Source organism: Elephas maximus, chromosome X (genome assembly GCF_024166365.1).
Source record: "Elephas maximus indicus isolate mEleMax1 chromosome X, mEleMax1 primary haplotype, whole genome shotgun sequence".
NCBI classification, from domain to species: domain Eukaryota; kingdom Metazoa; phylum Chordata; class Mammalia; order Proboscidea; family Elephantidae; genus Elephas; species Elephas maximus.
This window is the reverse complement of record NC_064846.1, coordinates 136,064,571-136,077,512: the sequence shown is the minus strand read 5'-3', so window position 1 is coordinate 136,077,512 and position 12,942 is coordinate 136,064,571. Positions and strand designations below refer to the sequence as shown.

Below are 12,942 nucleotides of genomic sequence, written 5' to 3'. Positions count from 1 at the left end.
ATTTGCAGATGATATGATACTATACATAGAAAACCCAAAAGTCTCCACAAGAAAACTACTGGAACCAATAGAAAGATTCAGCAGAGTAGCAGGCTACAAGATAAACATACAAAAATCAGTTGGAGTCCTATACACTAATAGAGAGAATGATGAAAAGGAAATCAGGAAAACAAATACCATTTATAATGGACCCTAAAAAAATAAAATACTTGGGAATAAATCTAACCAGGGATGTAAAAGACCCACACACACACACACACACACACACACACACAAAACTACAAAACACTACAGCAAGAAACCAAAAGAGATCCACATAAATGGAAAAACAAACCATGCTCATGGATAGGTAGACTGAACATTGTGAAAATGACAATTCTACCCAAAGTGATTTTACAAATACAATGCAATACCGATCCAAATACCAACAACATTCTTTAAAGAAACGGAAAAACTTATCATTAACTTTATATGGAATGGAAGAAGCCCCAGATAAGTAAAGGACTGTTAAAGAAGAAGAAGAAAGTAGGAGGACTTGCACTACCTGACCTCAGAACCTGGTACTGGTACAAAGACAGATACATTGATCAATGTAACAGAATTGAGAACCCAGATGTAAATCCACTCACCTATGGTCACCAGATCTTCAACAAGGGCCCAAAGTCCATCAGACGGGGAAAAGACAGTCTTTTTAACAAATGGTGCTGGCAAAACTGGATGTCCATCTGCCAAAAAATGAAACAGGACCCATGCCTCACAGCGTATACAAAATCTAACTCAAAATGGATCAAACACCTAAATATAAAGCCAAAAACTATGAATTTCATAGAATAAAAAATAGGATCAATGCTCGAGGCCCTAATACACAGCATTAACAAGACATAAACCACAACCAACAACACACAAACTCCAGAAGATAAGCTAGATCTTCTAAAAATTAAACACTTAGGCTCATCAGAAGACTTCACCAAAATAGTGAAAAGAGAACCTACAGACTGGGAAAAAATTTTTGGCTATTACAAATCAGACAAAGGTGTAATGTCTAAAGTCTACAAGAAAATCCAACACCTCTAGAACAAAAAGACAAATAATCCAATTAAAAAATGGGCAAAGGAAATGAATAGACACTTCACCAAAGAAGACATTCAAGTGGCCAACAGACACGTAAGGAAATGCTTGCAATCACTAGCCATTAGAGAAATGCAAATCAAAACCACAATGAGACACCGTCTCACTCAGGCATTACTAGCACAAATCAAAAAAACAGGAAATAACAAATGTTGGAGAGGCTGCAGGGAGATCGAAACTCTTATGCACTGCTGGTGGGAATGTGAAATGATACAGCCATTTTGGAAAACGATATGGCGCTTCCTTAGAAAGCCGGAAATAGAAATACCATATGATCCAGCAATCCCATATATCCTAGAGAAATAAGAGCCATCACACAAATAGACATATGCATACCCATGTTTATTGCCACATTGTTCACAATAGCAAAAAGATGGAAACAACCTAGATGCCCGTCAACAGATGAATGGATAAACCAACTGTGGCACATAAACACAATGGAGTACTATGCAACACTGAAGAACAATGATGAATCTGTGAAGCATCACAACATGGATGAATCTGGAGGGCATTATGCTGAGGGAAATAAGTCAATCACAAAAGGAGAAATATTGTATGAGACCACTACTGTAAAAACTCATGAAAAGGTTTACATACACACACACACACACACAAACAAAAACAATCATTGATGGTTATGAGGGAGGGGACGGGTGGGGATGGAAAAACACTAAATAGACAATAGAAAAGTGGTAGCTTTGGTGAAGGGTAAGACAGTACACAATACTGGGGAAGCCAGCACAAGTTGTCCAAGGCAAGGTCATGGAAACTCCATAGACACATCCAAACTCCCTGAGGGACTGAGTTGCTGTGCTGAGGGCTGTGGGGACCATGGTCTTGGGGAACATCTAGCTCAATTGGCATAAAATAGTTGATAAAGAAAATGTTCTACATTCTATTTTGGCGAGTAGCATTTGGGGTCTTAAAAGCTTGTGGGCAACCCTCTAAGATACTCCACTGGTCTAACCCCGTCAGGAGCGAGGGAGAATGAAGGAAACCAAAGACACAAGGGAAAGATTAGTCCAAAGGACTAATGGACCACAACTACCACAGCCTCCACCAGACTGAGTCCAGTACAACTAGATGGTGCCCGGCTACCACCACTGACTGCTCTGACAGAGATAACATTAGAGGGTCCTGGACAGAGCTGGAGAAAAATGTAGAACAAAATTCTAACTCAAAAAGACCAGACTTGCTGGCCTGACAAAGACTGGAGAAACACTTTGCTTATGGCCCCCGGACACACTTTCAGCTCAGTAATGAAGTCACTCTTGAGGTTCACCCTTCAGCCAAAGATTGAACGGGCTCATAAAAAAAAAAAAACAAGACTAAAGGAGCACAGCAACCCAGGGGTAAGGACTAAAAGGCAGGAGGGGACAGGAAAGCTGATAATAGGGAACCCAAGGTAGAGAAGGGAGAGTGTTGACATGTTAACCAATGTCATAAAACAATATGTGTGCTAACTGCTTAATGAGAAACTAGTTTGTTCTGTAAACCTTCATCTAAAGTACAATAAAAAAATTACACAGAAAAAAAAATAGAGGACAACCAAAGAATACTGGGAATCATGGCCTAACCAAGTTAATATACATATTTTTTGGTTGACATTTTTCAGTCCATGACAACCACCACCATCAACAGTACTAACACCGAGAAAGAAGAGCCAGTAGCAGAGAGTGTCCTTTGGACCCAGGGCTTCTGGGCTGAGAAATTCCTAAACCCAGAAGACAGAGAGGTATAACATCAGAGATGGCAAAAGAAGGTGAGATGTGATGGCAAGCACGGCAGAGAATTGGCAGCATCAGAACCAGGAGACTGGCAGGAGACAGCGCAGTGGCTTCCCAGCCAATGAAGCGAGAGAGCTAAGCGCCTTTGGGCAGAAGGCCCAAAGAGCAAGAGAGCTGTGTGCCTTTGGGACGAGGCTTACTGACAGAGTGGAGTGCCTCTGGGCATTTATTGGTGGAGCTAAATTGCTTTGTAACACTTGCCCAAGCAGGGCAGAGGCCAAGCTGGCCTATGAAGCCCAAGAGACACAAGGGGCCAAGGGGCCAAGGGGCCAAGGGGCCGAGGGCCAGGGAGACGCCTGGGCTCGGCCGAGAAGCTGTCCTGACTGAAAAACTATATTCTGAGTCATTCCTGATCCTGAATTGTAACCTGGTACGATTCTAATAAGCCCCATAATTGTGAGTGCTGTCTGTGAGTTCCGTGTGGCCGTTGCAATGAATTTTCAAACCTCGCAGAGGAGTAGAGAATGCTGTGGGAGGGACAGCTGGGTAGGATTTGGTAAAAAGGTTGGAGGGTACTTCATAGCAATCAGCCTTGTGCTGTTGATGGTGATAATGATTCCCTGGCCTTCCCCTTGTGAAGTTAGACAAGGCGTTCTCATGCTGCTTCCACGCCATTTTTACAGTTGGCACCATTTTTTTCTTTTTACAGATGCATAATTGCAAATACCCTCCTGCCTGGACTAATGCTGTTTACCATTTAATGCTGGTCAACTGAAGACACTTTCTGATGGCTTTATTCAGAAATAGTCATTATGTTTAAAACTTTATTACCCTTGATCTGAGGGACTTACAACTTTTGAGTAAGGGCCAAAACCTAGATAATGGTTGCCAAACAAGGGGAAATTAAAATATAATACTGGAGCAGGCTTTCAAATGAGTAAGGTGGTGTTGGAAGAGCAGAGGATGCCCTGTCGATGAAATGTAGGTGTGATCTTCATAGTTTGCTTATAGTAAGCAAGGCACCTAGATAATGATCAAACTCTCCATCTTATTTTTCTAAGACAGATCTAACCCGAGAGAGATAAGAGGACAACCCCAGAAGACAGATTTTTATTGAGTTTCCACTAGCCCAAAGACAGCAATGGTTTTGCTAGATCCTCTCCCCTCAGCTAACCTTTGTGGTGTTCTTAACAGACGTTAACAAACAAAGCCACCCTGTGCCAATGAACCAAGACTGTTTCAGGCTCCTTTTGAAGAGTCTGATCTCAAGAATTATGCAGAAACATTCAAACTTGAGTTACAGACAAAAAAATGTTTGTAGATAACCACAATGGCATCCTCAGGAAGTTGTTGTTAGCCGCCATTGAGTTGGCTCCCAACTCATGACGACCCCAATGCATAACAGAATGAAACATTGCCCAGTACTGTGCCATCCCCATGATGAATTGGGGCATCAAACTGTTGTAATCCATAGGATTTTCATTGGCTGATTTTCAGAAGTAGATCACTAGGCCTTTCTTCCTAGTCTGTCTTAGTCTGGAAGCTCTGCTGAAAACAGTTCAACATCATAGTAACACCCAGGCTCCCACTGACAGATGGGTAGTGGCTATACATGAGGTGCAATTGCTGGGACTCAAGGCTGGGTCTCCCACATGGAAGATGAGAATTCTGCCACTGAACCACCAATGTCTACAACCCCAGGAGGGTGGGTCTCTTAAATCAGAGTTTTTTTTTTTTTGTTGTTGTTGTGATAAAATTTACATACCATAAAAGTCGCCATTTTAAATCAGGTCTTTTAACCTTTTTTATGTCATGGACCCTGCTGTTGGCAGTCTGGTTAGGCCTATGGACTCCTTTTCAGAATCATATTTTTAAATGCATAAAGTAAAATACATAGAATCTCAAGGGAAGCCAATTACATTGAAGTTTTTTTTCAACTCAAAATTTAGTTTAAGAATCAAATATGTGCTTCTTAATTAACACATTAATAGCAAGACCTAGCAGGCAGGACTAATAGCTAGCATGATCACAGAGTGGTAAAGAACAAACAGGATATAGTATTATGTGAAAGTATCTGTGATTTCTCTTGGTGACTGTATTCCTAATACCACTACAGTTTGTTACCGAGATTCATAATACAAGCATTACTGGAGAATTAAACCCAATAATGTATGTAAAGGTTTTAGTGTGGTCTGTGGCACACAGCAGTACCAGTTGCCCTTGTGTTGGTTCTGATGCACGGTGACCCCGTGTGCAGAGCAGAACTGTGCTCCATAGGGTTTTTAAGCAAATGTTAAGCTTTAGTTAAAAGTTAGTGAAAATAAGGAAGTAACATTTTTCTTTCCTTTTTTTTACTATTATAGTCAATATTGAAATAAATTTATCTATATATTTCACTAATTTTTCTCACTATTTTCCTTGCACCAGGCTCCTAGTTCTTTGAAGATGGTCTATGGGTGATAAAATCCACTAGTTTTTGTGAATTTTTAAATTTTTGTTTCTCATTTTTTTAATTCCATGTCAATTCTTGCACAATCATTTAAATGGCTGTAGAATTCCAAACTGACAGCATTTTCACTCACCATTTTGAAGATACTGTTCCAGTGTCTTCTGGCATATGCTATTACTAATGAAATGTCTACTGTTAATGTTTTTATCATCCTCTGTATGTAATTTTCTTCTAATATGCCAACTTTTAAGATTTTGTTTTTATCCTTTGTGTTCCATAGTCTTACTACAATGTGTATAGTTTTAGAGTTATTTTAGTTTTTCCTATTTAGCAATCAGTACACTGTTTGTTTTTAATTGTACTTTAGATGAGAAGTCCCATTTTTCTATCAAAGCTTACAGACCCCTCTGAACTCTTAACTCCAGGTTAAGAAATTTGCATTAAATGCAAGGCCCTTTTGCCTGGAGTTTGAAAATAGATTGTTCCGCTTAATAGGTTTATTGTTGTTGTTGAGTGCCGTTGATTTGATTCCAACTCACAGTGACCCCATGTTACAGAGCAGAACTGCCCCATAGGGTTTTCTTTACAGAATTTCTGTAATCTTTACAGAAGCAGATTGCCAAGTCTTTCTCCCACAAAGCTGCTTGGCGGGTTCAACCCCCAACCTGTCCATCAGCAGCTGAGTGCTTGATCGTTGCACCACCAGGGCTCCTTTAACAGAGGGAGTGGGAAACAATTGGAGCTAAGAGAGGTTCAGTCCGGAAGAGACAAGGCGAAGCTAATGCAGTCATAGTGGTGAGGTGGCCAAGGGGTACTTTAAGGGCTGTGATGTCTACTCATAAAGTTGTTGGCAGTATGTGATGTCAACCACTTCTGTTTTCCCCTGAACTCCTCAGTAAAATCCACTGTCTTCCAGAATGTACTGTGGGAGTAGACTTTTTGTGGTCCTTGAAGAGGGACCTGATTTATACACTGAAAAGGTGAAGCCCACTGACCACCCAGGCAGAAGCAGGAGCCCTGAGATCTCAGGCCCTTGGGCCATCACCAAAGTCCTGGGAAGGACTTTGGGCTTCTGCTGCACACGGAGCTGAGGGCTTGAGTCTACCTGGACCCCAAGAAGCGGAGAGCCCCAGGTGATATCTGGTTCTACTAGGTTTGTACAGAATAGGTAGAACCACAGAAGGTGTGAGTCTGACCCAGTGAGACCCAGAGCCCTTCCTCTTCAGCTAACCTCTGAAGCCTGGAGGTTCTTTGATTTTTGGAGGAGAGCCAAGAGGTAGAAACTAGGATTACAACTAACTGGGGAGCATCATCTTGCCTGCTCTGACCTTACACAAAAGTCACTGCTTACCCCAGTACTCAGCTCCCTTCAACTGCCATTAGCTTCCTGTCCTGTGTCACCACATCTCAGATATGTCTGGGTGTGGGGAAGATGGTGACACTCCAAGCAGAGCACCTCTGTGGGTTTGAGGGACTGAGTGAGGTCACGTGTATATTGGTCAAGGGCTTGTGCTTTTGGAGTTAGATCCAACTTTGAAACTTGGCTCAACCACTTAACAGCTGTGTTACCTTGGGAAAGCCCCTTTATTGCTGCAAGCAACAGTTCCCTCCTTTGGAAAATGAGGAAAATAATTCCACCTGATTCATAGCGTTTTTGTGAGAATTAAACCCAACAATGCATGTAAAGATTTTAGTGTGGTCTGTGGCACATACCAGTACCCGTTGCCCTTGAATTGATTCCGACTCATGGTGGCCCTGTGTGCAGAGCAGAACTGTGCTCCATAGGGTTTTTAAGGCTGTAACCTATTGGAAGCAGATCGTCAGGCCTTTCTTCCGAGGCGTCTCTGAGTGGACTTGAATCTCCAGCCTTTTGGTTGGTAGTTGAGTACTTAACCATTTGACTTGACTCTGGCATACTTGTTCTCTCATCTTTGTCTTCCTTTGGAATGACAATGATTAAATGTTTTCCAGAAGGGTGTAAGAGTTCCTGAGAAAAGGATTCTCACCCTTTAGCCCCCACCCCTTGCTATCAGTGGAAACACCCACATGCACCCACACGTGTGGGCACACGTATACACACACATTCCTCTCTCCTTTCCTGCAATAAGAGAATCAAATCCAGGCCTCTTGCCTGGAACTGCAGACCATTACCATCAGGCTGGTCCATTAAATATCATTTGAAAGTCAATTTTATCCCAGAGTGGTAAGTAGTATGCGCACTGATGTCTTCAACTACCTTAATTAGGAAAAGCAATTTGCTGCACTTTTCTTAAAAAAAGAAGAAGAAAAAAAAAACTGATCAAATTTGAGCTCCTGATAGATTGAAACAGTGCATGTTGTGGTGGTGGTACAAAGATGTGAAACCACTTTCCACACCTAAATTAAGGCTTGGTCTAAAAACAGTCCAGCCATATGACTAGTGTGTTTTCTAAGTAACTTGCACAATTGTCCATAATTATGGAAATAGGCGTCGTCTCCTGAAAGCCAGCCCCTCCTCTTTTTATTTCTCAACTCAGAATAGAAAATTCCATTTTGGGTCTATCACTGGAGATGTTTCCATTCCATCATATTTGCTGTGATTCTATACCATTAACAATCTCAAGACCATTTTCACAGATCTCCTCTTGCCAAAATGATTGCACTGGTTGAGAAGCTACTTCTCTGTTGTGTGAAGGCCTTCACTTTGCTCATTTATTTCTTTTAACTAGGTCAGACCAATTTTAACTCACCTGGGGTGCCTTTGACTTGAGTCCTCCTGATAAGCTGATGCAGTGCCAATGGCACCTTAGCTGGTACTTAGATGGTCTAGAAGTGTCTGGATGGCTGCAAGAACAATTCCATGAAGTCTTTGTGCTTGAGTAACTAAGAGCCTCCTAAGCAGGTACAACCCCTAAGAGAAAGATAAGCCAGGGAGGAAGCAGTCAGGCTCAATAAGAGAGCTTTGAACTTCAGAAGGGAGGAGTGATTATGAGTTGATGCCCTGTGGTCATTGACACTCTAAGGTGACTTCTGTACAGTCTCTGAAGTCATGTCAGGGTCCTTGTGAGGGATGAATTGTCACTTTGGTCCCCCTATGTTCCATTTGCCACACAGTAGTCAGATAACTATTTTCAAACTGTAAATCAGATCATGTCACTCCTCTGCCTAAAACCTTCCAGGCCTTTTTACTCACTTAGCAGTAACTAAAACTCCCTTTCTGAGAGCCTACAAAGCAAAACCAGAACAGACCCAAATTTTTAAAATTTGGGTGATCCAGAACCAGAACAGGAAATATTATGGGTGAAAGCCCTGGAATGAGACTCAAAAGAGGCATGGTGAACCCTTTCAGGATCCTGACGCATTAGATGAGAATATTACCAGGACTGAGGAGAGCCGCATACATACAAAGCGGCGCAGTAGGCCACTATCTTTGTGTGGGAGTACCACTGTTTCTGACTCTTCACAAAATCCAAGGGACAAGAGATGTGGTTGTCATGCAACACATATACTGCCCTTGTTTTCTAAGAGAGAAATCACATTTCTACCAGGGCTTAGACCTGTAATTTTTCCTGTTCCGTTGCTATGTTTGAGCCCATTGTTGTAACTACTGTGTCAATCCATCTCATCGAGGGTCTTCCTCTTTTTCGCTGACCCTGTACTTTGCCAAGTATGATGTCCTTCTCCAGGGATGGGTCCTTCCTGATAACATGTCCAAAGTACATGAGACGAAGCCTTGCCATCCTCCCTTCTATGGAGCATTCTGGCTGTATTTCTTCCAAGACAGATTTGTTTGTTCTTTTGGCAGTCCATGATATATTCAGTATTCTTTGCCAACACCATAATTCAATTGTGTCAATTCTTCTTCAGTTTTCCATATTCACTGTCCAGCTTTTGCATGTATATGAGGTGATTGAAAATACCATGGCTTGGGTCAGGCACATCTTAGTCTTCAAGGTGACATCTTTGCCTTTCAACATTTTAAAGAGGTCTTTTGCAGCAGATTTGCCTAATGCAAAATAGTCATTTGATTTCTTGACTGCTGCTTCCATGAGTGTTGATTGTAAATCCAAGTAAAATGAAATCCTTTATAACTTCAATCTTTTCTCCGTTTATCATGATATTGGTTCTTGGAACTTGAACTAGCAGCTTACCTGCCATCTGACCTTCTGATCTTGGATTCACCAGCATCTAGGTGAGTCAGTAGAAGTCTCGAGCCTGACTCTTGAACTTGGGACTTCCCAGACTCTACAATCGCGTAAGCCATTTCCTTTATATAAATCTCTCTCTATATGTATTTGTATATATGTATATGTATTTGTATGCTGCACTGGTTTTGCTTCTCTAGAGAACCCAGCCTAAGACGCCTGTCTTTTTTATCTATCTATCTATCTATCTATCTATCTATCTATCTATCTATCTATCTATCTATCTATCTATCTATCTATCTATCTATCTGTCTGTCTGTCTGTCTGTCTCTCTATCTATTTATTTATGGGCCCATTTAATCCTTGGTCAATGAGTGAACCTCAGAAGTGACTTCATTACTGAGCTAAAAGTGTGTCTGGGGGCCATACTCTCCGGGTTTCTCCAGTCTCTGTCAGGCCAGTAAGTCTGGTCTTTTTTTGTGAGTTAGAATTTTGCTCTACATTTTTCTCCAGCTCTGTCCAGGACCCTCTATTGTGATCCATGTCAGAGCAGTCGGTGGTGGTAGCTGGGCACCATCTGGTTGTGCTGGATTCAGTCTGGTGGAGGCTGTGGTAGTTGTAGTCCATTAGTCCTTTGGACTAATCTTTCTCTTATGTCTTTGGTTTTCTTCATTCTCCCTTGTTCCCAACAGGGCGAGAGCAGTGGAGTATCTTAGATGGCTGCTCACAAGCTTTTAAGACCCCAGACGCTACTCACCAAGGTAGAACGTAGAACATTTTCTTTATAAACTATGTTATGCCATTTGAGCTAGATACTCCCTGAGACCATGGTCTCCATAGCCCTCAGCCCAGGAATTCATTCCCTTAGGGAGCTTGGCTGTGTCCATGGAGCTTCCATGACCTTGCCTCAGGCAAGGTGTGCTGGCTTCCCCAGTATGTGTACTGTCTTATCTTTCACCAAAATTACCACTTATCTATTGTCTACTTAATGTCTTTTTAATGACCTTTTGCTTTTCTTCATGTATGATGTCCTTGATGTCATTCCACAACTTGTCTGGTCTTTAGTCATTAGTGTTCAATGCATCAAATTTGTCCTTGAGATGCTCTTTAAATTCAGGTGGGATACACTTGAGGTCGTACTTTGGCTCTCATAGATTTGTTTGAATTTTCTTCAGCATTAACTTGAACTTCATATGAGCAATTGATAGTCTGTCCCACAGCTGGTCCCTGACCTTGTTCTGACTGATGACATTGAGCTTCTCCATCGTCTCTTTCCACAGTGGTAGTCAATTTGATTCCTTTGATTCCATCCAGTGAGGTCCACATGTATAGTTGTCATTTATGTTGTTGAAGAAACGTATTTCTGATGAATAAGTTGTTGGTCTTGCAAAATTTTATCATGCAATCTCCAGTGGCATTGCTATCACCAAGACCACTTCTTCTATCCTTCTTCTTTGTTTCTAACTCTTGCATTCCAATCACCAGTAATTATCAATGCATCTTGATTGCATGTTTGATCAATTTCAGACTACAAAAGTTGGTAAAGATCTTCAGTTTCTTCATCTTTAGCATTAGTGTTTGGTGTGTAAATTTGAATAATACTCATATTAACTGGTCTTCCTTGAAGGCCTATGGATATTATCCTATCACTGACAGCGTTGTACGTCACAAAAGATCTCGAAATGTTCTGTTTGACAATGAATGCAATACCAATGCTGTTCAATTTGTCATTCCCTGCAGAGTAGACCACACGATTGTCTAACTCAAAATGACCAGTATCAGTCCATATCAGGTCACTAATTCGTAGGATATCGATCTTCAAGCATTTCATTTTGACAACTTCCAATTTTCCTCGATTTATACCTGTTCTGATTACTAATGGATGTTTTTAGCTCTTTCTTCTCGTTTTGAGTTATGCCACATCAGCAACTAAAGGTTCCGAAAGTTTTACTCCACGCATGTCATTAAGATAAGCTCTACTTTGAGGAGGCAGCTCTTCTCCAGTCATATTTTGGGTGCCTTCTGTCCTGAGGGGCTCATCTTCTGGCACTGTATCAGTAAGCTTTTCACTGTTTTTTTTTTTTTCCAGAAGTAGACCACCAGGTCCTTCTTCCTAGTCAATCTTAGTCTGGAAGCTCTGTTGATACCTGTCCACCATCGGCATTTCAAATTCTGAGGGCATAGCTCCATCATCATAGTAACAGACAAGCTACCACAGTACAACAAACTGACAGATAAGTGGTGGATTATCACCTTACCACTGTTATATTTGCTGTTTCTTCTGTCCTAAAAACTCTTCCCTGCAGATACGTTATTCTCCAGGTCTCAATTTAATCCTCTCATTAAAGAGTCCTTTTCTGACTCCTCTGTTTAAAGTAATTGCCCTTCTCAGAACCTACAACTCTTTCACATAACCCTTTTTGTTTTATTCCTAGCCCTTATCTGACTGAAATGATCTTGTTTGTTTATTAACTTATTGTCTGTTTCTTCCCTCTTGAGGACAAGGGCTGTCTTCGTCTAGATCTCCTCCCAAAGCAGAGCCTGAGACAAGGGTTTGTGTGGGTACTTTATGTTGGAAGTGTAACCATGTGGGTTAGTTTGGAAAGAGAGAGCCATTCTAAGTATTACAGAAATGAAGGAGTTTAATACAGGAATCAGAACTTACACAGATGGAGAAGGATATAGGGGAATTAATGTCAAGTGGACTGCAGGTGAAGGTCAGGAAAACAATCATTGATACTCTCAGCCTGGAGCAAAGCACTGAAGTGGTTGATTCTCAAAAGTTCTTGGGAAATTGTGCCATTTGTGGCTGCCCACACATCTGGTTGCCATAACTTCCCAAGAATAGTGGCCTCTTGTAACTTTTGCCTTTCAAATTCCTCACGAGTCCCTCTTGTTGGCAAATTCTAACCTGTAACCAGGCAGGCAAAATGAGTTGAAGCCTACGTGGAACTGTTCACTGTATCCATGTCTGGGAACAAAATTGAGGTTGGGTGGGTATAAGGTACCAACACAGGGATGATGCCTGTCTTTTTATTTCTCTGTTCCAAGACCTTGAAATAGTGCCTGACACATAATAGGTGCTCAGTAAATACTTGCTGAGTGAATGATGAACAAAAGGGCTATAAGTAAATCTAACATAATTGTTTCATTCCATTTGGTAATCCAGTGGCACACAAGCCACATTGCTATGGGACCCCTCTAATAAAAAACCAAACCCAAACCCATTACCGTTGAGTCAACTCTGACTCATAGCAGCCCTATAGGATGCAGCAGAACTGCCCCGTAGGGTTTCCAAGGAGCGCCTGGTGGATTTGAACAGCCAACCTTTTGGTTAGCAGCCATAGCTCTTAACCACTATGCCACCAGGGTTTCCCCTCTAATAAAGAATTCCTCAAAAAAAGTGAGAGGCATTCTCCATACATTGCTCCAGATGACTGGGCTGTGCTAGCACCCCAAGTTTACAGACTTTAATGGCAGTGCTCAGTGGGAAGTAACAGAACAAATATGTCTC

At 41.5% G+C, this 12,942-nt stretch overlaps 1 long non-coding RNA gene across 6 annotated transcripts in view; it reads left to right on the top strand.

The window, feature by feature from the left end:
* LOC126068956 (uncharacterized) overlaps nt 1–4,756 on the top strand; it is a 60,979-nt gene extending 56,223 nt beyond the window's left edge. For all 6 annotated transcript variants that reach the window (XR_007515782.1, XR_007515778.1, XR_007515780.1 and 3 more), the window contains one exon: nt 2,744–4,756. This is a non-coding gene — a long non-coding RNA (uncharacterized LOC126068956). The remainder of the gene's footprint in view (nt 1–2,743) is intronic.
* The last annotated feature ends 8,186 nt before the right edge of the window (nt 4,757–12,942 follow it).